The sequence below is a fragment of the Phyllobates terribilis genome, unplaced genomic scaffold, assembly GCF_046119375.1.
Source record: "Phyllobates terribilis strain yellow unplaced genomic scaffold, ASM4611937v1 Scaffold_3__8_contigs__length_932513732, whole genome shotgun sequence".
NCBI classification, from domain to species: domain Eukaryota; kingdom Metazoa; phylum Chordata; class Amphibia; order Anura; family Dendrobatidae; genus Phyllobates; species Phyllobates terribilis.
In genome coordinates this window covers 818,459,897-818,485,113 of record NW_027362763.1, presented here as the reverse complement: position 1 = coordinate 818,485,113, position 25,217 = coordinate 818,459,897, and positions in this window count along the sequence as shown.

The following is a 25,217-nucleotide window of genomic DNA, read 5'->3' as shown; positions in this document are numbered from 1 at the left end:
TCTCAGCTTCCCTCATAGGATTTGTAACCATTATCACCAGATATGGTCAGTGTTAGGATTTTCATCCGTTGGCAGCATATTTACACCTGTCATGTATTGAATGCCATTTTGGGGTGTTAGTCTCTTTGCTACATTATCCAACCTACTCCACTACTCTCTAGCTGTCTTCTCCCCCCTTCCCTTGTTGCCCTCATTTTGTCCTTCACTATTTATATTGATTGTAATTTTTATGATATTAATATTTTTTCAATAAAGTACAGTATATATTTATCATTTAAATCCCTCATGTGTGTCTGTTTGGAGAGTACTTATAAGTAGACTAAAATCATTACCTGTATAGAGGGGAAAAAAATGTTTTTTCTCTTTCACATTCGAATTTCTCTCTCCAAAATAAATCTTTTTGGTTTTACTTCTACTATAGGGATTTGCTGACCATGTATTATATGGTAGGCAGATAGGCTTACTAGTTTTGCTAGCCCTGCTGATGCTGGCCTGGCAGGTGGTGCAAATGGCCTTTTTGGGGTTATCGGCAGAGTGTTTAAAAAACAACCAGACTCAGGAAGACCTAACAGTTGTACTGGCAACTTCCTTTGTGTTGGTGTTACGGGGCACGGTTGCCTGCCTTCTGTCTGTGGCCACCACACTGCTTCTTCCTGCCTGTTGGGGTGCTCTGCCTCCCTCCCCCTGTGTGCTGCTGTCCTCGCTCTGCATGTCCTCCTGCCAGCTAGGGTCAGTTACTATATCTTCCACCACCTCGTCTTCCACTTCTGCACACTGGTCTTCTTCTTAACTTTCTGGCAGTTGTGTCTCATCATCATCCACCTCTTGTGACACTTTCCCACCATCGCCATGGCTGCTCAAATATTTGGGCATCGCTACATCCGATCTCCTCTTGCCCTGCTTCAAGTGGACTGGGCGAGAGGCCCCAATCTTTAAATGGAAAAGTGAACAGCTCTTCGGAGTCTCCAAATGTGGGATCAGTTGTCTCTGGGCACTCGGCATGTTGGGAGGAAGGAGGATTAGGGTGAGGAATATGCAGTCCAGACTCACGACTACTGAGAGTTGGCTGTGTGGAAGACAGGGTGGTGGTGGTGGTGGCAAAGTGACTGGAAGCATTATCCGCTATCCAACAAACAACCTTTTGACACTGCTCTTGGTTCAATAGTGGTGTGCTGCGGTCCCCTAGAAATTGGGACGAGTAGGTCAGGCGAGAAGATGTGGGTGTTTGTTGTGGCACAATTTCAGCTTGCCCACGGCCTCGGCTTCAGCGTCTGCATGCATCATCACCATCACGTCCAGTTCCCCGTCCCTTGCCAAGTGCCTTGCCCATTTTAAATGGAGGACAATATCTTCTGACTCACCCAGGGGGGCATGGGGGACTCGGTACCCGGGCCTTTACCTTCTTGGGATGTCACGGCAGTCGGCACCCAGGCCCATACACTGGAGTCACTCTTTAAAAAGGGGGTTGTTGCTTGAAGGGATGAATAACAGTTTGGTCTCATGACATCACCTGTGGTTCCTGGTAATGAGTACCAGCGCTGCTGCAGACCTCTGGAGCAGATGTTAGGGCAGCTGGGTTGGTGCGGCTCTCCACAGGCAGAGTTCAGCTCCACGGCAGTGTAGGTGCAGATGGTAATGCTAGGCGTTGTAGTGCAGGAGCGATAACATAGCAGCAATAACTGATTGAGACCGTGGGGTGCAGTCGTTCGAGTTTACTCACAGTTATCAAGTTCCTCAGGTTGCCTGTACAGGTGACAGCCTCCCACGTCACGCTGCGTTCACCAGGCAGGGGTCCAGCACTCCCTCAAGTATCTCAAGGGCACTTAATGGGACCCTTTTCTGTATGTTCCTTTCTTAGCCGACTTCCCGCCCTGGGTCTCTCCCTCCTGCCCTGTTCCCCACCACACAAAGTCCCGATCAGGTACCTTGGGATCCCTCTGGCAACTTGAAGTTCCCGGACCTTACTTGGTGCCATTTTCGGTGGCTTAGGTGCGGATGTGGCAACTCTACCTTGAAAGTGCAGAAGCCTCCGGTTTTCTAGCTGAGACTTAAAGTAACTTGGCTAGCCCAGGGACCGGTTCCCTTCTTGTGGCCTGATCCCTCTACCGCCTGGCAGATTAGGGCATATGGGTGACGGTCCGGCACTCACCGTAACCCGTGGGACCCCTTTTGCTCCTGGAGCCTTTCTTCCTTGCCCCCACTCCTCTCTCAGTCTTGGCCATGACAGGCCAGGCCTGCCTCCCGAGTGGAGCTCCTGAAGAGCCTCCGCTCCCGACGTCCTCACACACCCTCTCTCTCCGTTCAACTCTCTAAAAATATGGCTTCCCTATATATATATGCCTCTTCTTCAAGTGCTCCCCTGATCTTCGTCCTCCACCCACACCCACTACATGGTTCCCCATCACTTTGGTTCCCCCCCACTCCAGCCAGGGACGGGGCAGCAGAAAGCAGTGCATATTGCCCTTCCAGATGGTCTGGAGTAGTGTAGTGTTGGGTGCAGGTGTTAGGGTCCCGGGCAGCACTCCATCGTTACCTGAGAGAAGGAGATGCCATACCTCTGGGTGAGGTGCAGTACCTCTGTGGCGACTGATCCCTCAGGGGCGCCACACTTCCACGCTCACTACAAATGGCTGAATTTGGAGCGAAGTTATATGTAATCCGTGTGACGGAGAAACCACAGTTTTAAATACCTGGCCTGTAGGTAACTATTTTTAACAGCAAACTGTTGTAAATTGCTTCACTGACACACTGAAACAAATTTTTAATGGAGGCCAGAAATGGCAGTATTGTCTGAAAACGTATATGTGATCCGTGTTACGGAGAAAACACAGTTTTAAATACCTGGCATGTAGTTAACTATTTTGAACAGCAAACTGTTGTCAATTTCTTCACTGACACACTGAAACAAAATTTTAATGGAGGCCAGAAATGGCAGTATTGTCAGCACAATTATATGTGATCCGTGTGACGGACAAACCACAGTTTTAAATAGCTGGATTTTTAGCGCTGTAATATGGAAAGGAACTGGCTGTATTCTGCAGTGCCAACAAGCAAATGGCGCAGAACAACGGTGTTCTCTGGATTGCTTTTTAAGCAAATAATGACGATTAAGATGCCCCAAAAAATTATTCCTGGCCCCTGAGACCTGGGCCTATTTCTAGAAATATCTAACAGCAACAGCAGACAAAACTGCCGAGATGCTCGGGCGAGCACCGAGCAGTAGTGACCATGCTCGCTCATCACTACTCCTGACAAAACTGGTGTAACTGATCAAGGTTTGTAGGTCGCTTTGCCTGCATCTGCCTTTTCAGCTTTGCCCATAAATTTTCAATAGTATTGAGATCAGGGCTTGGGAAGCATTAAAGCCACAGCTGTGGCAGAACAAATCTGATGGAATCCGCTAGACCCGGCAAAAGGTAAAAGCGGTGTGTTATATGGACATTGATATAGTTACTTTGCTGAGGGCTGTAACTGGAGCCAAGTGGGCCTGGCTGCCACTTGAAAGGCTCTTGGATGTTATGTTGACGCGCCCCTGGGCCTGAGTCGCGCAGCGTTGCGCACGCGGGAGCCTACCCGGAGCCGGATCGGATAGGGGTAGTAGTCTCGTGGCGATGACCCGGTCCGTGCCCAGGGAGTCAGACTAAGTGGCGGTAAATTAGCAGTAGATGTAGGACGACTACGCCACCCGTTGAATGCAGCTATGGAGCTGCCACTGCAGGGCAGACCGCTGAGGCCGGTGGAAGGATGGTGCAGTGTGGATGGTGTAACCCCCAACGGGAGGGGTATGGCCTCAGGGCAGCCGACGTGGATGATGGGGGTAGCAGGAACCACTCAGAGACGTTGCGGTGTAGTTCAGGGTCTTTACTGGTGACAAAGATAGACCCTCCCGGAGTACTGGCTAGCGGTCGGGGCCTGGTCAGTCCTTGAGCAGATGGGATCCCCCTTGGCCAGGCGGAGTTGTAGGCCTCCCCAACTAATTGTACTCTTCTGGCTTCCTTGCTAGAGGCGGGTAAAGGTAGCCCACGTCCCTGAGTGTACCGTGTGGTGCTCACCCGTATGGCCGGTGACTCGGGGCCTTCTAGTGGCTTCCGCTCCACGACGGCGGTGCTGGTCCCACGCGTGTGACCGTGCCTTCGGGTTTCTTGGCCAGAGGACCTGAAATCCCCTGCCGGTCGGTTTCTGCTGCTGGGTCAGGGTTAATCCCCACAGCCTCGGACTCCGGGTCCGGTGGTAACTCTTCAATCAGGGCGAGCTCTTCAGCTGCCAGCCCCTGATTCCTTTTAGCACTGCTCCCACTGAGCTCCTGATCTTTCTTTCCTAAGCTGCTCCTCTTCTTCTCTACTCTTCTTCTCCCTAACCCTGCCTCAGCCCCAGTTTTATATAGGGGAAGTTCTTCCCCTCCCAGGACTGGGCAGGAGGTGTGGCATGCATAGGATTCCTGACCAAGAGACCTCCCACCTGCTCTCAGACATAACATTGCTATTACTGTGGAGACCAGACCCCTGGGGTGCCACATTGTGTGTAAACATGCCGGTGAGCCACTGAGATGGACTGTGTGATAAGCAGTTATGAAGTGTAATAAACTGCTGGATTTCATGTTACTGGAAAACATTGCATATGTGCTTTAATTGACCCGGTGAAGCGAGTGTCCCGCAGCGTGATGACTAGCTCTGCCTTACATGTGGTTGGAGAATGCGGGCAACTGCAGCCCGGTTGCTAGGGGCAACTGCAGCCCGGTTACTAGGGGCAACTGCAGCCCGGTTGCTAGGGGTAATGGCACAGGACGACAAGTGTGGATACAAGCATCTTGCTGTGGCTCGGCGGGGTCACGAAGATTAAAGCATCTTGTTGTAACTCAGCGGGGTTACGAAAATTGTCCTCACACTCAAACCTGGTTTGCTGTGGCTGGGCGGGGTCACGAAGATTAAAGCATCTGGCTGTAACTCGGCGGGGTTATGAAAATTGTCTTCGCACTCAAACCTGGTTTGCTGTGGCTCATTAGGATAACGAAAATTTTCCGGGGAGAGCAGTGTGAAGTGTCTAGTGTGAACAGTGTACCGTGATGGCCATGAATGGTGCAGTACCTCTACATGGAATGGAGAAGGGGTTAGATGACCGGCTGCAAATGGTTTGGAGCGAAATGGAGTGTCCTGAAGCAATGCAGGAACAGATAAAGATGGCTGTGAAGGGATCAGCAAATGAGACTGAAGCTATTGAGCAATTAAAGTGCCTGTTAAAATCGCAGCAGCAGGCATTTGAGAAACGACAACAGGTCGTGGTGCAGGAAGGGCAGGAGCTGTTGGCCCTTTACAGAAAGGCGACAACGGACCATTATGTGAGTTCTTCTGGGGCGCCAGTATTGTCCCAGAGTGCCCGGGGAGGTGGTAAGAGATGTTGTGAATTGGGTCCTAAGACTATTGCTGATTTTTTTTGTAAAAATCCCCCTACAGGTGTGGGTGTCCAAAAGGGGCGGAGTTTCAAAAAGGGGCGGATTTTCAAAAGAGCATGGAGTATAGAAAACTAAAATTTGTTACTGGTTGTGGGTTAGTACCGCCTAAAAATGACAATTTGACCATTGATAACGGGGTAGCTCCAGTAGAAGGGGTTGACGTCAAGGTGGGAGGTGACTTGTTGGCCCACAACTCCATGGGGAGTGACACAGACCCCACAACTGACGGTAACACTATGAAAGTAGAAAGAGAGTTCAGTCAGGAGGGGCTAGACGAGGGGAGAGAGTCCCCTTCTCGTCGTCGATGGCACAAGGGCCACAAAAAAGTTGCTCCTGTAGATTTTGCTGAAAGGGCAAATAAAGAAAATGCAAGGCTGTGTGCCTTTATTCCGAGTTTGGATCCTCTTTTAGAAGAAGAGGAGGTGACGTTGCTGCAACGAAGGGAAAACCTGGAGAACGTGTCCTCAGACCAGCTGAGCCTGGAGTCTGAACAGCAGAAAATAAACCAGGTTGTAAGGAACTTGCAGCGAGAACTGGAAGAAAGCCGCGAGGAAATCAACAAATGGAAAGAAAGGTTTCAGAGAAATAAAGAGGAGGTTTCTCAATTGTAGCTTGACAAAACGGAGTGTGAAGATGAGTTGTGCGAGGTGAAAGATCGCTTCTCCCTTGTATGGTTAGAGCTGAGGCAAGTGAAGCAAAAGCTGGATTAGGGTCTACACCAGAGGGATAGGGAGCTGTCTGCCCTAAAAGAGGCGCTTCAGGATGAAGTTTCTGGACGTGATCAAAACCTAGAACGACTGCGCGAACAGTTCAACCAGAAGCTGTGTGAATCCAAGAAGGAGTGTAGTGAACTCAGTAAGGAACTGCAACAAATTAAGAGAGACTATGAGGATCTCCTCAAGGTTAAGGAAAGACTAGAGGAGGATAAGGCTGATGCAGAGCACATGCGCCAAGTGGTTGAGACCACTCTACAGGACATCCGTGATGAAAATGATGATCTCCGCAGAAAGACCCTAGGTCTGGTAGCTCAAGTGAAGGAGCTGCAGACGTTCTCTGATAATCTCCAGAGGGCAGAGACGTGCCTTAAGGAAAGAATCAGCAAGATGGAAGCTGAGCGGAAAAAGATGGAGGAGTCCATCGAAGAAGGGAGGTATGAAGCAAATGCCTCTTCAGATAATGCGAGCTTGGGTGATTCGGTGGATGTGAGAGCCAAGTTCAAGGAACTCAAGGAGTCGCTACAAGCCCATTGAAAGCAAGAGAAGTTTGAGAGACTGGCTGTCGAGAGCCGAGTGGGCGCATTGGAGACAGAGAGCTCTGAGAAAATTCTGCTGATAAAGGAGCAGTTGAAGCCGGAATAGCTTCAGAGATGGGTTGCAGAGAGGCGAGTCGCTGAGCTAGAGGAAGAAGAGGTCAAGACGAAAATTCTTGAATTTGTAGCTGTGAGTCAGCTCAGGTGAAGCATACAGGATGAAGAAGCTGAAAGTCAGTTCCCCCTGAAACCTGAGCCGGTTGATCGTCTGGAAACCACTGGTGAGACAGAAATGTCTCGGTACAAGTGCCTCATAGATGTACCCGAGGATTTGAGAGAAGAATGCACCAGTGAGTCCGTGCATGAAGAGTTTAAGAAGGCCATGGGAGCCTGTAAGGTATACTCGACCTCAGAAGCTAAACAACTGTTGGTCCTGTCCACAACTGAAGTCACAGTGAAGAGGGTGGCTATCCTAAGTAACATGCACTGGCGATGTATTTGCACAAAGCGGTTTGTCCGGTTGAAGACGAAACAAGCCATTAGACAACTGAAGCTTATGAGAAAAGCTCAAAGTCTGCGTGAAGAGGTCATCCAGGTGCCTCATGCTCTGGTAAGAAAGCTCATTGTGGGAAATGGCCGAGCCAAGCAGATGATGGTAAAGAAGTCCAGTGTGATGAAAGTAAGCAGTCCACGTGATCGACAGGACTCGGTACCAGATGAAGACAGCATGGTGTCATTCTCCGCTGTAGGAAAGGAAGAAAGTCTTGCATATATACGCATGCTGATGGAGTACCGAGTGACCTACCTGCGAGAGGTAGAACAGTTGAATCTCGCTAGACTGCGAGTGGAAAGACAGAATCGCCTGAGCAGCAGAAGATGGCAGCCGTCTAGAAATTGTGAGACCAGACAGAGAAAGGACCATTCAAATAATAGAACGGCTACAGTAGAAGTTAGAGACTTTCCAAGATTTCCTGAGAATAGTGGGCGTGGTTTTAGAGGTAGTGAGACTTCCAGTAACTCAGGCCTGAGTGGTCCATACAAACGACCCAATAGAGTACGGGACAGTAGGGAGTCGAACCGGACCTTAGATACCAGGGCATGTGAGTCACACTGCTGTATTGACCGCTGGGAGCGGGGGAGGTCTGACAAGGTTACGACCGACCGCTGGGAGTGGGGAAGGTCTGACAAGGTTACGACTGACCGCTGGGAGCAGGGGGAGGTCTGACAAGGTTATGACTGACCGCTGGGAGTGGGGGAGGTCTGACAAGGTTACGACCCGGAAATTTGACTTGACGAAGGCAGTGACAATGACAAATGGTAGGTCCCTAAGGAATGGGCTAATGTCGATGACTAGTGTTCCAGGGGCTGAGCAGCGCAATTGTCAAGTACTTGGTCTCTGTGTGAACTGTGGGTTATAATGTGATTGTGTGTATTATGTGTTCAACCCCACAAGTTTGAACAGAGGGGGGATATGTAATGCAGCGGCTCCCATATTGTATGAGCTCAGTCTAACCCCACCTGCACCCAGAGCTGTGGAGTCTGAGTCGTGGAGTCGGAGTCCATTTTGGTGGAGTCGGAGTCTATATAAAATGGACCGACTCCGACTCCTAACATATATAACAAATTGGGTGTAGTAGTTCAATGCAGTTTGTGGGGAATATTATTTCATAAGAATTTGGGAAAGTTATGAAATGTCCTATAAATGTCTGTCCTATTCTTGATCTAAGGGTCTAGACTTTTAGCTGAGATGAATCTGTGCTACAGTAAATTTATCTCTTAAACATGAGCCATGTATGAGGATGTCGGAGTCAGAGTTGGAATTGGTGTCATGGAAATTGAGGAGTCGGAGGTTTGGCTTACCGACTCCACAGCCCTGCCTGCACCACTGATTTACAGCTTTCTGTCTACACTGTGCATAGACAACGCTGACAGTGGAGAGGGACATGGTTAGCCGGAGCTCATGAATATTAAGGACTGCATAGCAGGAGCTGATCATTGAGAGGACTAGCAGAGCTGCAGCAGATAACACAATGATTTATCAAAACTACAGCAAGGAGCCCAGTAACATCACTGGATTCGGGGTCTCGGCCCCCACATCATGCTGCTCTCAGATGAGGTAGCATAAACCTGGTGACAGATACCCTTTAGTAACATCAGACACGATCTTCCATCCAACAAGTCCATGGACCCGAATAATTCAGATTCAGGATTTCTGACTATGATGTTGGCCAAGAGAGTGTGTGAAAAGAGTCTCCTTCCTGCAGACGATCATGCCTTTCAGCTTTTGAAAATGAGCTGCTGCAGCAGAGAGCACAGATTGCTGCCATTGTTGCCCTACAACAGTCACAAGCCGCACAGTCTTGTAAGCCATTGTTTTTGTAATCCTTATTAATCACTTAATGGGTTAAACAGGTCAAGCTTTTGCTATGTATTTGGTATGATTTGATCTCGTTTTTGTTTCTCAGATACAGAATCAATGTGCTCATTTAGCTGCCCAGGTAATGCCCTCTCACCCCCATCTTCAGCTTCTACACCACTTTCCGCACAGTTTTTGCAATTTACAACCCTAGTAGCTCCGCTGCCCCCTCCTCCTCCTCCTCCTCCTCCACCACCCCCAGTCCCATCTACCCAACTAAAATCTGCACTTGATCTTATAAGAGAACGTAAAGGGTTTCACAAATGCAGCCCGACGGAAAGCGAGGCTTCAGAGAAAGGCAGTGTGGATCAGCTCCCCAGTATGATGGATGTGTTAAAAAGCATGAATTCCATCAAGTTTCGGGCGGTCGAAAGGTCATTTTATAGATTTTCTTTAAATATATATTTTTTATTACAGACATGCGTGAAACAGAATGAAGGAGAAAACTGTAAAAAAAAAAAATCTGTCACTGAGCCTGCATCTTTCCCCGCACATGACTGCTGATCTCATGAGCTGTCATGTGCCTTTAACAGCCGCAGGCGGATCCGAGATCCATCCGCAGCTGTTAACCAGTTAAATACCGCTGTCAATCACTAGCAGTGGCATTTAATACACACCTGCCAGAAGCTCGTCACAAGACACACCCATAGGCGTCCCTGTCATGTGATTGCGGGGTGCCAATGTGTTGTCATGACAGCCGGGGGTCTGCAGATAAAACCATTAAAAAAATATATGCATATTTGGTATCGCTGTATTCAGAAATCTCCGATCTATCAAAATATAAAGTAAATTAATCAGATCGGTAAACGGCGCAATGAGAAAAAAAATCTAAACTCCAGAATTATGTTTTTCTTTTTTTGCCTCCGCAAACATAACAGGCGATCAAAACATTGTATCTACCTCAAAATTATATAAATAAAAACGTCCGCTGAGGGCGCAAAAAATAAGCCCTAACCTGGCCCCAGATCCCGAAAAATGGAGACGCTACGGGTCTCTGAAAATGGCGACATAAGCGATTTTTTTTATTTTTTTTTTACAAACTTCAGATTTTTTTTTTCACCACATCAAATCTAAATCTATCATCAAATATAAAAGAACCAATACATGTTTGGTATCTATGAACTCGTACTGACCTGGAGAATCATAATGGCTGGTCAGCTTTAGCATTTAGTGAACATCCTACTAATATTATAAATGCAAAAGTTTGTGAGTATGTATGTTTGTTACTCTTTCACGAAAAAACTACTGGACGGATTTGCATGAAACTTTACAGTAATATAGATTATACATCGGAATAACATATAGGCTACAATTTGTAATGATTTTATGTAATTTTGGTCGTAATATAACGATACATGTCAATTAAGTCGGAAAAAAATCTGGCCTCTGAGAGCTATCTTATATACACACATACACAGGTGATATTTAAATGGCTGATTTACAGCAGTCAGAAGAGATTGATAATACAATAATTTGCCGATAGTGGATCATTGTATAGTGAGGTCACAGTTGCCGCCTGTCCACAGTCAGAATACAGGGGTGATCATATACCGTGGCCAGGTACAAGTGTGACACAGGGGGTTCACACACGACCCCCAGGGACTGACATTTCCTAGAAACTTTGGCAGCTGTCAGCCATGAGCTCACCCTGATACATTACACTCTGGAAACAGCTGAAGGGAGAAGGATAATTTATGACATTTTCTCAGACTTAAAAAAAAAATAAAAAAAACACAGAAAACAGCCCATATGTCAGGAACAGGTTACTAGGGAACTACACGTCCCAGCACGGCCTGCCCGCGCCCACAGCCCGGGGGGAGTGTGAGGCTTCCTCCTGCAGGTTGCCCGGGGGCACCGGGCCGTCATTGTCCTCACACCGGGGGTCCACGCCGCCATTGTCCCTCCACATAACACCGTATAATAAAACATGCGCTCACCTGCGCCAGCTGCTGCAGCCGGGAAAGTTCAGAGCGCCTCACCTGGGCGGAGGGGAAGTGACTCACACACGGGGAGGGGCAGTAACCTGAGCGCGGCTCCATGGAGGATGCACACACTGCAGCCTGACAGCACTGGCAGCAGCGCTACACAAATGGCATCCTCCCCTCCTGTGTGCAGCACAGCCCTGTGTGTGTGCAGCGCAGCATGTCACCCACAGCACCAGCAGGCTGCTCTCAGCTCCCACAGAGCACTGGGAATGGTTGCTATGGGTAACCGCGCCACAGCTGCTCCTCATAGACCAGTCATATACAACTGATATCGTCTGTACAGCGATCGTAATATAACTAATTAGATTGTTTTAGTATTTTGTTTGAACTTTACTAAGTACCTATTTTGTAATTAGTACTTATAAAAATGCCGCGAAAGCGTAAGTCTAACATTTCGCAAAGCTCTAATAAAGCCCGAGCTATGAAAATAATTAGACGTGATGAGACGTCTCAACAAGCCGAGCAACGAAGGCTTGAGCAGGCGGTGCGTTGTGCGGCACATAGAGCTGCAGAGACTCCAGAACAATTCCAAGCCCGACGTGAACAGCATGCGGAGTATCTGGCGTCTCAACGGGCTGCTGAAATTCCAGAACAGTCCCAAGCCCGACGTGAACAGCATGCGGAGTATCTGGCGTCTCAACGGGCTGCTGAAACTCCAGAACAGTCCCAAACTCGACGTCAGCAGCAAGCGTCCCAAAGAGCCACTGAAACTTATGAAATGGACGAATCTTGCAGACGCACTGTTGCTGAAAGGGCAGCACAGCGACGTCAAACATTTACAAGAAATACATGGATATTGTTTAATAAAGCTGCATTTGAGTATGACGAGACTCTTGATTATGAAACTCACAAGCTTATAAAAATAGAAGCAATGGCCATAGATTGCAAATATTGCGGAGCTCTTAAGTGGAAAGAGGAAGCAGCAGGTATGTGTTGTTTGGGCGGGAAAGTAGCTCTTCCTTATATAGACGAGCCAGTTCAACCTTTAAAAGAGCTTTTCTCTAATGAAACTGATGAATCTCGCCTTTTTCTAAATAATATAAGAAAATACAACATGTGCTTTCATATGACGTCTTTTGGAGCAGATCAAATTGTCTCAATGCCAGGGTTTTGCCCGACCTTTACAATACAAAGACAAGTATACCACCGTATCGGTTCTTTAATTCCTACGTCCATTTCGCAACCACAATTTTTACAAGTTTATTTCATAGGTGACGAAGAAGAACAAATCAACAGGCGTACTGAGTGCGTGCAAAGCGTAGATAGAAACATAGTTAAAAAATTACAACGAGTACTTCACGACCACAACATTTTGGTGCATGAATTTAAAACGGCTAGAGACAGAATGATCAATGACGATCATTTCAAAGTAGTGATTCACCCAGACCGTGTACCACGTGGTCAAAATCTGCACTTGATCTTATAAGAGAACGTAAAGGGTTTCACAAATGCAGCCCGACGGAAAGCGAGGCTTCAGAGAAAGGCAGTGTGGATCAGCTCCCCAGTATGATGGATGTGTTAAAAAGCATGAATTCCATCAAGTTTCGGGCGGTCGAAAGGTCATTTTATAGATTTTCTTTAAATATATATTTTTTATTACAGACATGCGTGAAACAGAATGAAGGAGAAAACTGTAAAAAAGAGACGATTCAATGCCCCTACTACAAATGAAATAGCTGCTGTAATAGTTAGTAGCGAACAAACTATGTCTCGGGACATCGTTGTGCAGCCGCGTGATGGCATGCTCACTAGGGTTCCTGATACACATAGATTCTATGACGCTCTCGAGTACCCAATAATTTTTTGGAAAGGACAAGAGGGGTACAGCATTGATATTCCTCAGATAAATCCAATTACCAAACAAGCAATGCCAAGCAAAAAGGTGTCCTGCAAAGATTTTTATGCCTTTCACTTGATGGCCCGTCGCAGCGATTTTAATTTGATGCTTAAGTGTAGGCTCCTACTTCATCAGATTCTGGTCAACATGTATGTAAAGATGGAAAGTGAGCGCTTAAGGTTCATTTCTTTAAATCAAAAAAAACTGCGCGTAGAAAATTATATTCACTTGCAAGATGCAATAAGAAATGATGCGGATTTGGATCCAAATAACTTAGGTCAGATGGTGATTCTCCCGTCATCATTTGTAAATAGCCCGAGATACCTACACGAATACACACAAGATGCGTTCACATACGTACGTAATTATGGGAGGCCTGATTTATTTATTACAATGACTTGCAACCCCGCTTGGCCAGAAATCACCAAAGAGTTTATGGCTGGTCAAAATTCAACGGACAGACATGACTTAACAGCTCGAGTATTTAGAATAAAAGTACAGAAGTTGGTAGCTCTACTTACAAAAGGTAACATATTTGGTGATATGCAATGCTTCATGTACTCGATCGAGTGGCAAAAGCGAGGTTTGCCTCATGTGCACTTACTGCTGTGGTTAAAGGAAAAATTGCATCCGAACCAAATTGACGAAATCATATGTGCTGAGATACCAAACCCAGAAACCGATCAAAAGCTCTATGATACAGTGACAAAGAATATGATTCACGGGCCATGTGGTACATTCAATTCTTCATCGCCATGCATGAAGGAAGGAAAATGTATCAAAAAATATCCGAGGAAGCTTTTAAAAGATACTCAAACCAATGACAAAGGTTATCCTTTGTACAGGCGCAGAGCACCAGAGAATGGTGGACGCACGACGATTATAAAAACCCGTAGAGGAACACAGGAAATATTAGTGGACAATAGCTGGGTGGTCCCATATTCTCCACTCTTATCAAAAATTTTTAATTCTCATTTAAATGTAGAGTTCTGTAATACGGTACAGGCGATAAAATATATTTGTAAATATGTTAATAAGGGTAGCGACCAGGCTATTTTTAACATCCGCCAGCAAGGGAATGTTAACATTGACCCAAGAGATGAGGTGCAGACCTTTAGAACCGGCCGATATGTTAGTAGTAACGAAGCAGCGTGGTGGATCTTAGGTCTGCCTCTGCACGAGAGACACCCAACCGTCACTCATCTCGCGATTCATTTACCCAATGGCAAGAGGGTTTACTTTACAGAAAATAATTTTAGAGAGAGATTAGAAGCACCACCTAAAACTACACTAACTGCATTTTTCCTGTTGTGCCAAAGTGATACGTTTGCAAAAACATTACTTTACATTGACGTGCCTCGCTACTATACTTGGAATGTGGCACGGAAGCAATGGAAACGTCGTTTACAAGGAACACCTGTCGATGGCTGGCCAGGTGTGAAGGCAAGAGACGCTCTAGGTCGCATTTACACGGTGCACATTAGCAATTTTGAATGTTATTGCTTGCGTATGCTGCTGAATATAATAAGGGGTCCAACCAACTTCTCGGATTTAAAAACATTTGAAGGTCAAGAACTTGCAACTTTTCGGCAGGTGTGTGAGAAGATGGGGTTGTTGGAAGATGATAACCACTGGGATACCACCTTAGAAGAGGCCGTGCTATGTCGCTCCCCGGTGCAAATAAGAGAGCTGTTTGCCATATTGATATGCACTTGCGGTTTATCCAATCCTCTACAACTCTGGCACAAGTATAAAACTGCATTATCAGAGGATATCATGCACAGATTTGAAAGAATGGATCACGTTAACGATGATCTCTGTTTCAATGAGGCGTTGGGGCTTATCGAGGACAAAATATTAATAATTTCTGGAAAGAAATTGTCCGATTTTGGTCTACCCTCACCGCGGCGTAGAGGAGAGCTGTCGAACGAGTTGATAAAAGAGCTAAGCTATGATACCAACCAGTTAGACGCTCACGTTTGCGAAACTGAGCCATGTTTGCTACCTGATCAAAGAGAGATTTATCACAAAACAGTTGGACGAGTTGAGAATGGTGAAGGCGGACTTTTTTTCCTTGATGCCCCGGGTGGTACAGGAAAAACTTTCTTGCTTAATTTACATTTAGCAAAAATTCGTAGCGGTCATAACGTTGCATTAGCTGTGGCTTCCTCTGAAATTGCTGCAACATTGCTAAGCGGTGTACGGACGGCACATTCAGTCTTTAAATTAGCTCTTAATCTGGTGAACGAAGAAACCCCATCGTGTAATATCAGCAAGAGCAGCGCCCGTGGCCTCCTGTTGCAACAGTGCAAACTAATCGTGTGGGACGAGTGCACAATGTCACACAAACGCGCCATCGAAGCTCTTGATCGTTGTCTACAAGAATTACACAGTAAACAAACAATAATGGGTGGTGTGGTTGTTTTATTGGCTGGGGACTTTAGGCAAACTTTGCCTGTCATCGAGCGAGGCACTGCAGCAGACGAAATTAACGCATGTCTGAAATCCTCATATTTATGGACCAAAGTTGAAAAGCTGCACCTCACCACCAACATGCGTGTCCAGTTATTCAGTGATCTAGAGTCGGGCGCGTACGCTGAGAAACTGCTCAAGATCGGTGAAGGTCGAATCGAAACTGATGAAGAAGGTATGGTTCTATTCACTAACCAATTTTGTCATGTTGTGGATTCGGAAGACGCACTTATTGCTCAAGTTTTTCCAAATTTGCAACAAAACATCCACGATGAAAATTGGCTATGTGAAAGAACTATACTAGCACCAAGAAATGAAACAGTTGCGAAAATCAATAAAATTATCTTGGACCAAGTAACCAGCGATGCAACAACCTACAACTCCATCTACACAGTCATGTCATCTGAAGACTGTACGAGCTACCCCGTGGAGTTTCTTAACTCTTTGGAGCTATCCGGGGTCCCATCTCATAAGCTCGAATTAAAGGTCGGTATACCCGTTTTGTTAATGCGCAACTTGGACGCCCCGAGATTATGTAATGGCACTAGATTGCGAGTCACTGAACTAGGCAGGCACATTGTAAAGGCCACAATTTTAACTGGAGAAGCTAAGGGTGAAAATATTCTTATACCACGCATCCCAATAATACCCAATAACTTACCCTTTAATTTCAAATGTTTGCAGTTCCCACTTAAAGTTGCATTTTCAATGACCATCAATAAATCGCAAGGGCAACCTTTGAAGGTAGCGGGGATACATTTAGGCACGCCCTGTTTTTCCCACGGTCAGCTATACGTAGCTTGCTCACGTGTTTCTAAATCGCAAAATCTACATATTTTCGCTGAATGAAAGAAATCAAATAACAAAGTTTACAGGAGTATATTGGAGTAAAAACACATAGATAAATTACCTGCAGATGTCCATTATTCCAATTACATACTAATTCTTTACTAACACGAACAATATTAAACGCAAGTAACTTCAGTCCGTCCTGTTTATTAATCAGTGTTTAGTAATCTGTTTGTGATGAAATTTGATATGGATAATTTCAAGCCTGGGGAAGGACATAGGGCTACTTTTTATAAACACACCATACAGGCGAAGATTATATAAAACTGTAAACTTGATTGACTGACACACCTAGCGGTCAACGCACAGCCGAAACCACTGAACTTAGCATCTTGAAATTTGCAGATAGGTTCTATTATAGGTTAAATGAGCACTAAGAAAGGAATTTTGATAATTCCACCCTCAAGAGTTTCCCTCTTCATATTATAGGGGTTCAAAGATTGCATGGAATCCGTCAGTTTTGAAGCTAGACATCTGAAATTTTGGATGTACGAGTAACTAAATAAGATTATTTTTTTTTCCTATTAAGATTATTTTTTTTTACTATTAAGATTATTTTTTTTACTATTAAAATGATCTGTCACGAAACTTAATGTGGCAGACCAAAAGCTAGTGGTAAATAAAAAAAAAAAATTACAATTGTGGAATTGCACTTTTTTGCAATTTCACCGCACTTGGATTTTTTTTCCCGTTTTCCAGTACACGATATGGTAAAATAAATGGTGTCAATCAAAAGAACAACTTGTCCCGCAAAAAAAAAAAAAAGGTACCGTACAGACCAAAAGTTTGGACACACCTTCTCATTTAAAGATGTTTCTGTATTTTCATGACTATGAAAATTGTACATTCACACTGAAGGCATCATAACTATGAATTAACACATGTGGAGTTATATACCTAACAAAAAAAGTGTGAAACAACTGAAAATATGTCTTATATTCTAGGTTCTTCAAAGTAGCCATATTTTGCTTTGATGACTGCTTTGCACACTCTTGGCATTCTCTTGATGAGCTTCAAGAGGTAGTCACTGGAAATGGTCTTCCAACAATCTTGAAGGAATTAGAAGAGATGATTAGCACTTGTTGGCCCTTTTGCCTTCACTCTGCGGTCCAGCTCACCCCAAACCATCTTGATTGGGTTCAGGTCTGGTGACTGTGGAGGCCAGGTCATCTGGTGTAGCACCCCATCACTCTCCTTCTTGGTCAAATAGCCCTTAGACAGCCTGGAGGTGTGTTTGGCGTCATTGTCCTGTTGAAAAATAAATGATGGTCCAACTAAACGCAAACCGGATGGAATAGCATGCCGCTGTAAGATGCTGTGGTAGCCATGCTGGTTCAGTATGCTTTCAATTTTGAATAAATCCCCAACAGTGTCACCAGCAAAGCACGCACACACCATCACACCTCCTCATCCATGCTTCACGGTGGGAACCAGGCATGTAGAGTCCATCCGTTTACCTTTTCTGCGTCGCACAAAGACACGGTGGTTGGAACCAAAGATCTCAAATTTGGACTCATCAGCCCAAAGCACAGATTTCCACTGGTCTAATGTCCATTCCTTGTGTTCTTTAGCCCAAACCAGTCTCTTCTGCTTGTTGCCTGTCCTTAGCAGTGGTTTCCTAGCAGCTATTTTACCATGAAAGCCTGCTGCCCGAAGTCTCCTCTTAACAGTTGTTGAAGAGAAGTGTCTGCTGCTAGAACTCTTTTTGGCATTGACCGGGTCTCTAATCTGAGCTGCTGTTAACCTGCGATTTCTGAAGCTGGTGACTCGGATAAACTTATCCTCAGAAGCAGAGGTGACTCTTGGTCTTCCTTTCCTGGGGCAGTCCTCATGTGAGCCAGTTTCTTTGTAGCGCTTGATGGTTTTTGCAACTGCACTTGGGGACACTTTCAAAGTTTGCCAAATTTTTCGGACAGACTGACCTTCATTTCTTAAAGTAATGATGGCCACTCGTTTTTCTTTACTTAGCTGCTTTTTTCTTGCCATAATAAAAATTCTAGGACTATCAGCTGTGTATCCACCAGACTTCTGCACAACACAACTGATGGTCCCAACCCCATTTATAAGGCAAGAAATCCCACTGATTAAACCTGACAGGGCACACCTGTGAAGTGAAAACCATTTCCGGTGACTACCTCTTGAAGCTCATCAAGAGAATGCCAAGAGTTTGCAGAGCAGTCATCAAAGCAAAAGGTGGCTACTTTGAAGAACCTAGAATATAAGACATATTTTCAGTTGGTTCACACTTTTTTGTTAGGTATATAATTTCACATGTGTTAATTCATAGTTTTGATGCCTTCAGTGTGAATGTACAATTTTCATAGTCATGAAAATACAGAAAAATCTTTAAATGAGAAGGTGTGTCCAAACTTTTGGTCTGTACTGTATATTGACAAAAAATAAAAAACTTGGCTCTGGGAATAAGGGTAGAAAAAAATGAAAGGGCAAAAACAGAAAATTGCAAGGTCATGAATGGGGTTAACAATGCTGTACCCTTCTCTGGAAGTCCCACATATAATGAATGTAGCAGTGGCATGAATGCTTGAGAAGGCTCAAATATAATGTGTCTCTTCCAAGCCCCATTCATGGTGGGGGTCTTCCACGCGGACCTCCTGCGATCAGCAGGCTTATCCTGTGGATATGACTAGCCCAGGGGAATGGGGATGAGTCGGTACCCGGGCCTTTAGCCTGGCCTTTAGGGATGTCGCGGTGGTCGGCTCCCGGGCCCGTACTCTGGGCCTCTCTTTTAAAAGGGTTGGTCTTGTAAAAGAAAGAGTTTGTGACGCCACCTGTGGCTTCTGGTGAGGATCACCAGTGCTGCGCAGTCCACTGAGGCCGGTGATAAGGCAGCTTGATGGTATAGCTCCCCACAGGTAGAGCTGGGCCTCAGGGCAGTATAGGAACGGGGATGCAGGACAAAGAGACTCCGCCGGGCCAGATCAAGAACAGGGACGGACACAATAGTCACTTTAGTACCTTTTACTGGTGGAATTTCTGGCACTCCCCGGAGCACTGTAGGGTGAAGGGTGTATGTCCGGATCCTCCCCAATGAGCAGGTTTTGGGCCTCCTGGTTCTGGCTTCTGCGTAGTAAGTTTCTGACCTGCCTGGAGCTAGGCCTAACTTTGTCTCTGTCCTGCGCTGGCTGACCTTGTGGTAGGGCCTTCTCTTGGAGTGCACGCTCCCGACCTATGGGGCCTATGTGTCTCCTGGCTCTGGTACGTATCAGCACTTTAGCGATCCTGGGACCTGTAGTTCTCCAGGGATTCGGGTTTATATTACTGGGTCGTGGAGATCCCGGCAAGCTTCGGACCCGGTGTCCGGTAACTACTTCTTCTTCGGGGTGAGCTAGTTAAGCTCCTCTGCCCCCTATGAACTAACTCTCTACTCTTCGCCTTCGGACTACTCGGACCCTCAATAGGCTATTCACACTAATGGCAGCGTGCCGTGTTTCACCGATCTTATGGCGCCGACACACCTACAGCTCACCTCACTGAGCTACACGTGAGTCTAGAACGTGCTCCACTGCAGACTGACCTCTCTCAGGCTTTTGCACTGCAGGAACTCTCACAACAGGTTTGCTTTCTGTCATCTCCAGTCTAGTCTAACTGCTGCCTGGCTCCACCTTACCTTATATATCTCCCTAAGGAGCTCCCTCTGGTGGTCTGAGGTGGAAGGTGGAGATGTGTGAATGGTTATGGGGGCCTCTTGTGGAGGAATCCTTCAATACACCCTCCTGGGTCTGTGATACCAAGCACAGCAGGGATTCACATTCCCCCCTAGTTAAACTCAGCACTCCCGGGCTGAAGTACATTTTATAACAACAGTAACAATAGGAAACATAAGCAATACTAGAACACTCTTCCCTTTATGGGAGGCACGGATCTTAAACGTTGCATAAACAATACAAATACAGAGTGTCCTCAGAATCCAAGTCTCCTATGGTGAGGTTCCCATACAGGATGTCCATCTCACAAGGTAGAGTACTTTGGTAGTTTTGAGGGACCTGTCCTAAACCCTCTACGCAGGCCCTGGGGTGGCTGCAGGGCATGAAGATCCGAGTTGAACCTCCAAAAGAGCCACTCCAGACAGGTTTTCCTTCTGGGGTCACCTGAAAGGGGCACTCCAGGGAGAGCAATTATATACAATAAGAGTTTTTGGGCTGCACACAGTCCTCAGCTTCGCTGTTCATTATGCAAATAAAGAATTAATAGGAAAAAGCACAAATTGATAAGCATGCATGAAAACAAACAGTTATGCAATACATTACAATTTAATACTCAATACCCCAGGGGTAACTATCTACATTCTCTGAAATGTTGCTACTTTACTCAGTGTACCTAGCAGGTGGTTTACCTCTTGTGCTGCGTACTGATCTGCGTAGTGCTGTGGTTGGTGGAGTGTCAGTATCTGTATCCTCAGTTACCCTACCAGTTCTACGTGTAACCATGTTGTAAAATTGCCTTAACATCTCTCTTGGACTGGCAAGTCTACCATTGGCTGGGCCCTCTTGCTCCGCTCCTGCCGGGGATCCTTCATCCGGGGATACTTCTTGAGCTCTCTCTTCTGCAGCACTTACAGGTTCAACTTGCTGTGGAGGGTTTTCTGGCTGTTCATAGAATTGGAGTACTGGAATGATTACTGCACCTCCCATTTGAGGCCAATCCACTGGGAAGTCTCCAAGGTCAGTGTGTATCACTGTTTCTTTAGATTCTTCCTGGGTTGTGAAAGGCACTTCTTCCTGAGTCTTTAGTAGATGTGGACACAACTTCAGGTGGTCCCTAGATATTGTCGCAGTTGTTCTTCCTCCATCTTTGCTGATAAAACACGTCTTCCTGTTGTCAAACCTTGAATTCAACAGAGTGTAGGGTTCTCTCTCCCACTGGTCATCAAGCTTGTGTTTCCTGCGCTTCCTTTTCAATACCACTTCTCCTGGTGTGAAGGGTTCTGCTGGTGCACTTCTGTTGTATTGTGCCTCTTGTTTATCCCTCACCCGAGTGAGACTGTCTTCAACACAGGCTTGGACTCTCCTGTACTGCTCCTGTCTGGTCGTGTCCCAGTCCTCAGTGGTCACATCAGCTTCAGGTTCTACCACACCAAGCTCCAGGTCCATGGGCAACTTCCCTGGTCTTGCCCGCATGAGATATGCCGGAGTGCAATTGGTGGAACTTACTGGTATGTGATTATACAGATCCACTAGGTCAGGTAGTAGGTCTGGCCACTGGTTTCTCACTTCTAGAGGTATGGTCTTCAGTAGATCGATGATGATGTTATTCATCTTTTCACAGAGACCGTTAGTTTGGGGGTGGTACGGTGTAGTCCTGATCTTTTTACACCCGTACAGATGGCAGAACTCTTTGAACAATTCAGCCTCAAAGGCCGGGCCTTGGTCAGTCAGTACCTGCTCAGGGTATCCATGGGGCCTGCAGAAGTATGCTTGGAACGTCTTAGCTGCTGTCTCTGCTGTCAGGTCTTTGACAGGGGCGACCACCAGGAACCTGGAGTAGTGATCCACCATGGTCAGGGCATAGGAGTATCCTGACCGACTGGGTGACAACTTGACATGGTCCAGGGCCACGATCTCCAGAGGGCGAGTCGTCTTGATGGGTTGCAGGGGTGCCTTCTGGCTGCTGTAGTCTTTTCTTCTGAGGCTACAGGGTCCACAGTCTCTGCACCACCTCTCAATGGAGCTGCGCATCCCCACCCAGTAGAATCGACACTTCAACAGGGTCTCTAGCTTTTTCCAGCCAAAGTGCCCCGCCTGATCGTGGTAGGCCTCCAACACCATCTGGATGTCCGTGTTGGGGACCACTATCTGCCACACCATCTCGTGGGTTTTGGGATTGACGTACCTCCGGCACAACTTCTCACGGTAAATAAACAGCCGGCTTCTCTCATTCCACAGCTGCTTTGCTTGGAGAGACGCATCCTTCTCCAGGGAGGAACCTTCTTGGGTTATCAGCTCCTTGATACGGCTGACAACCGGGTCGCTGTCCTGGGTCTCTTTCCAGCTTTGGTGAGGCAAGGGGTTTAACGTCTTACCGCGTTGCTTCCTGGAGGCTCGTAGCTCGTGGGCCATCCCATTCTGGTGGAAGGCAGGTAGTTCAACCTCTTCCAGATCATCCACTTCTTCTTCTGTGTCTGACTGGTGAGGCATCCTGGACAGGGCATCGACGTTGGCGTTCTTGCGGCCCGCCCGGTACTTTATGGTGAATTGGTAGTTTGACAGCCGAGCCATCCATCGTTGTTCCATGGCTCCCAGCTTGGCTGTTTCAAGATGAGTTAAGGGGTTATTGTCAGTGTAGGCAGTAAACTTGCTGGAGGCTAGGTAGTGCTTGAACTTTTCTGTGATGGCCCAGACCAAGGCCAGGAACTCCAACTTGAAGCTGCTATAGTTCTCTGGGTTCCTCTCAGTCGGGCGGAGCTTCCTGCTTGCATACGCGATGACTTTCTCCTGGCCATTCTGCTTCTGACTTAAGACAGCGCCCAGGCCTTCATTGCTGGCATCTGTATACAGCAGGAATGTTTGGCTGTAGTCAGGGTAGGCTAGGATCTCATCACCTGTCAGGATCTCCTTCATCTCTTGAAATGATTCAGCCTGTTCTTTACCCCAGTGGAATGGAGGGTTTTTGCCTTTGGGGGACTGTACTACCAGGAGGTCTTGCAGAGGAGCTGCCTTCTTAGTGTAGTCCTTTACGAACCTCCGGTAGAATCCGACTAGTCCCATGAACCGACGCACCTCCTTGAGGTTCTTCAGCTCCGGCCACTTCTGGATGGCAGTAACTTTCTCCAGGTCTGGTGCCACCACTTTCAGACTGACAATGTTCCCCAGGTACTGTACCTTTCTCTTGAGCAGGTGGCACTTTGAGGGCTTCAACTTCATCCCGTACCGGGACAGTGACTCAAATACCTCTGCCAGGTGTTTCAGGTGGTCCTCGTACATTCTGGAGTACACAATTACGTCATCCAGGTAAAGTAACACAGTCTCAAAGTTGCGGTGTCCCAGGCAGCACTCCATCAGTCTCTGGAACGTTCCGGGGGCATTTTAGAGTCCAAACGGCATGCTGTTGAACTCGCAGAGTCCCATCGGGGTGGTGAAGGCCGTCTTCTCCCGATCCTCCTCAGTCACAGCGACCTGCCAGTAACTACTAGTGAGGTCAAGGGTAGAAAAGTAATTTGCAGACTTTAAGGCAGCTAGGGACTCTCCTATGCGTTGTAAAGGGTATGCATCTTTATGTGTAATGCGATTTACTTGACGGTAATCTACACACATTCTCATGCTCCCATCCTTTTTCCTAACCAGCACTAGGGGAGCCGCCCAGGGACTACAACTATCCCTAATTACTCCCGCCTTCCTCATGTCATGCAGCATTTCTTTTGCCTTCTGATAGTGAGCTGGGGGTATAGGCCTATAACGTTCTTTAATTGGGGAATGGTTGCCTGTAGGGATATGATGTTGAACCCCCTTAACCCTCCCAAAGTCAAGAGGATGTTTACTGAACACCTGCGAGTATTCTTGAACCACCCGGTGTACACCCTGTTTTTGATGGGCAGGAGTGGTGTCTCTCCCAACATGGAGCTGTTGACACCAATCCTCCACCTGGGTTGCAGGGTCATTATCCTCCACTTCTTCTGGTGAAGTTAAGGACTCCGCCTCATGGATACAGTTGTTTTTGACAGCATCTAGTTTAGCAACAGTGGCATAACGTGGCAGTTTGACCTCATCTTCCCCTAGGTTAAGAAGACAGACAGGCATCCTTCCATTACGTACATCTACCACCCCCCTGGCGGTTAAGAGCGTGGGTCTTTGCTCAGAGCAAAGAGGTTCAACTACCGCCTGGTAGCTCTGTCCTCTAAGACCTATGGCAGCTCTACACCAGATGAGCATTTCACTCATTGGGGGAACAACAATGGGTATAGTGTCTGTTACCCTTGACGCGCCCCCTGGGCCTGTGCTGTGCAGGGGTATACCCGGAGCCAGATTGCTGGGGGTTGTAGTTCCCCGTGGCGGTGACCCGGTCCGTGCCCAGGGCGGTCAAACCAGTGGTGGTCTTAAGTAATAACAATGTCGGACTACGCCACCCGTGGATTGCGGTCAGTGGGGACCGCCACTGCGCTGCCGACCGCTGAGGCTGATGTTGTTTGCGCAGCCGAGTATGGGATAACTCCCCACGGGAGAAGTATTGCCTCAGGGCAGCTAATGTGGATGATGGGAGTGATGGTGTGAGCGTACTGGTAGTAATGGTGCTGGTGCGGCAAGGAATCACAGAGACGTGTGGTGCAGTTCAGGGTCTTTACTGATGGTATAAAGCAGACCCTCCCGGGAGTACTGGTTAGCAGTAGGGGCCTGGTCAGTCTGTGAGCAAGCAGGATCTCCCCTGGCCAGGTGGAGTTGTAGGCCTCCCCGACTATCTGCACTCTTTCCTGGCTACCTTGCTCTATGCGGGTAGAAGTAGCCCACGTCCCTGAGTATACCGTGTGGTGCTCACCCGTATGGCCGGTGACTTGGGGCCTTCCGTTAGCCTTCGCTTCACGATGGCGGTGCTGGTCCCTTGCTTGTGACCTTGCCTTCGGGTTTCTAAGGCCAGAGGACATGGAATCCCCTGCCGGATGGATTCTGCTGCTGGACCTGGATGTCCCCACAGCCTCGGACTCCGTGTCCGGGTTAGTGTCTTCAGCCAAGGCGAGCTTTCTAGCCTCCAGCCTCTGGCACTCGCTCTTGCTCCTACAGAGCTCCTGTTGTAACTTTCCCTGTGTCTGGAACTGAACTCTTTCTCGTCCTAATCCCGCCCCAGACCCAGTTTATAAGGGCAGATTCCTCCCTTCCCAGGTCTGGGCGGGCCGTGTTGCATGCTTAGGGCTCCTGACCAGAGAAACCTCCCACTTGCTCTCAGACATAATATCTCTATTACTGTGGTAACCAGACCCCTGGGGTGCCACATTCCCCCCTAGTAAATTTTAG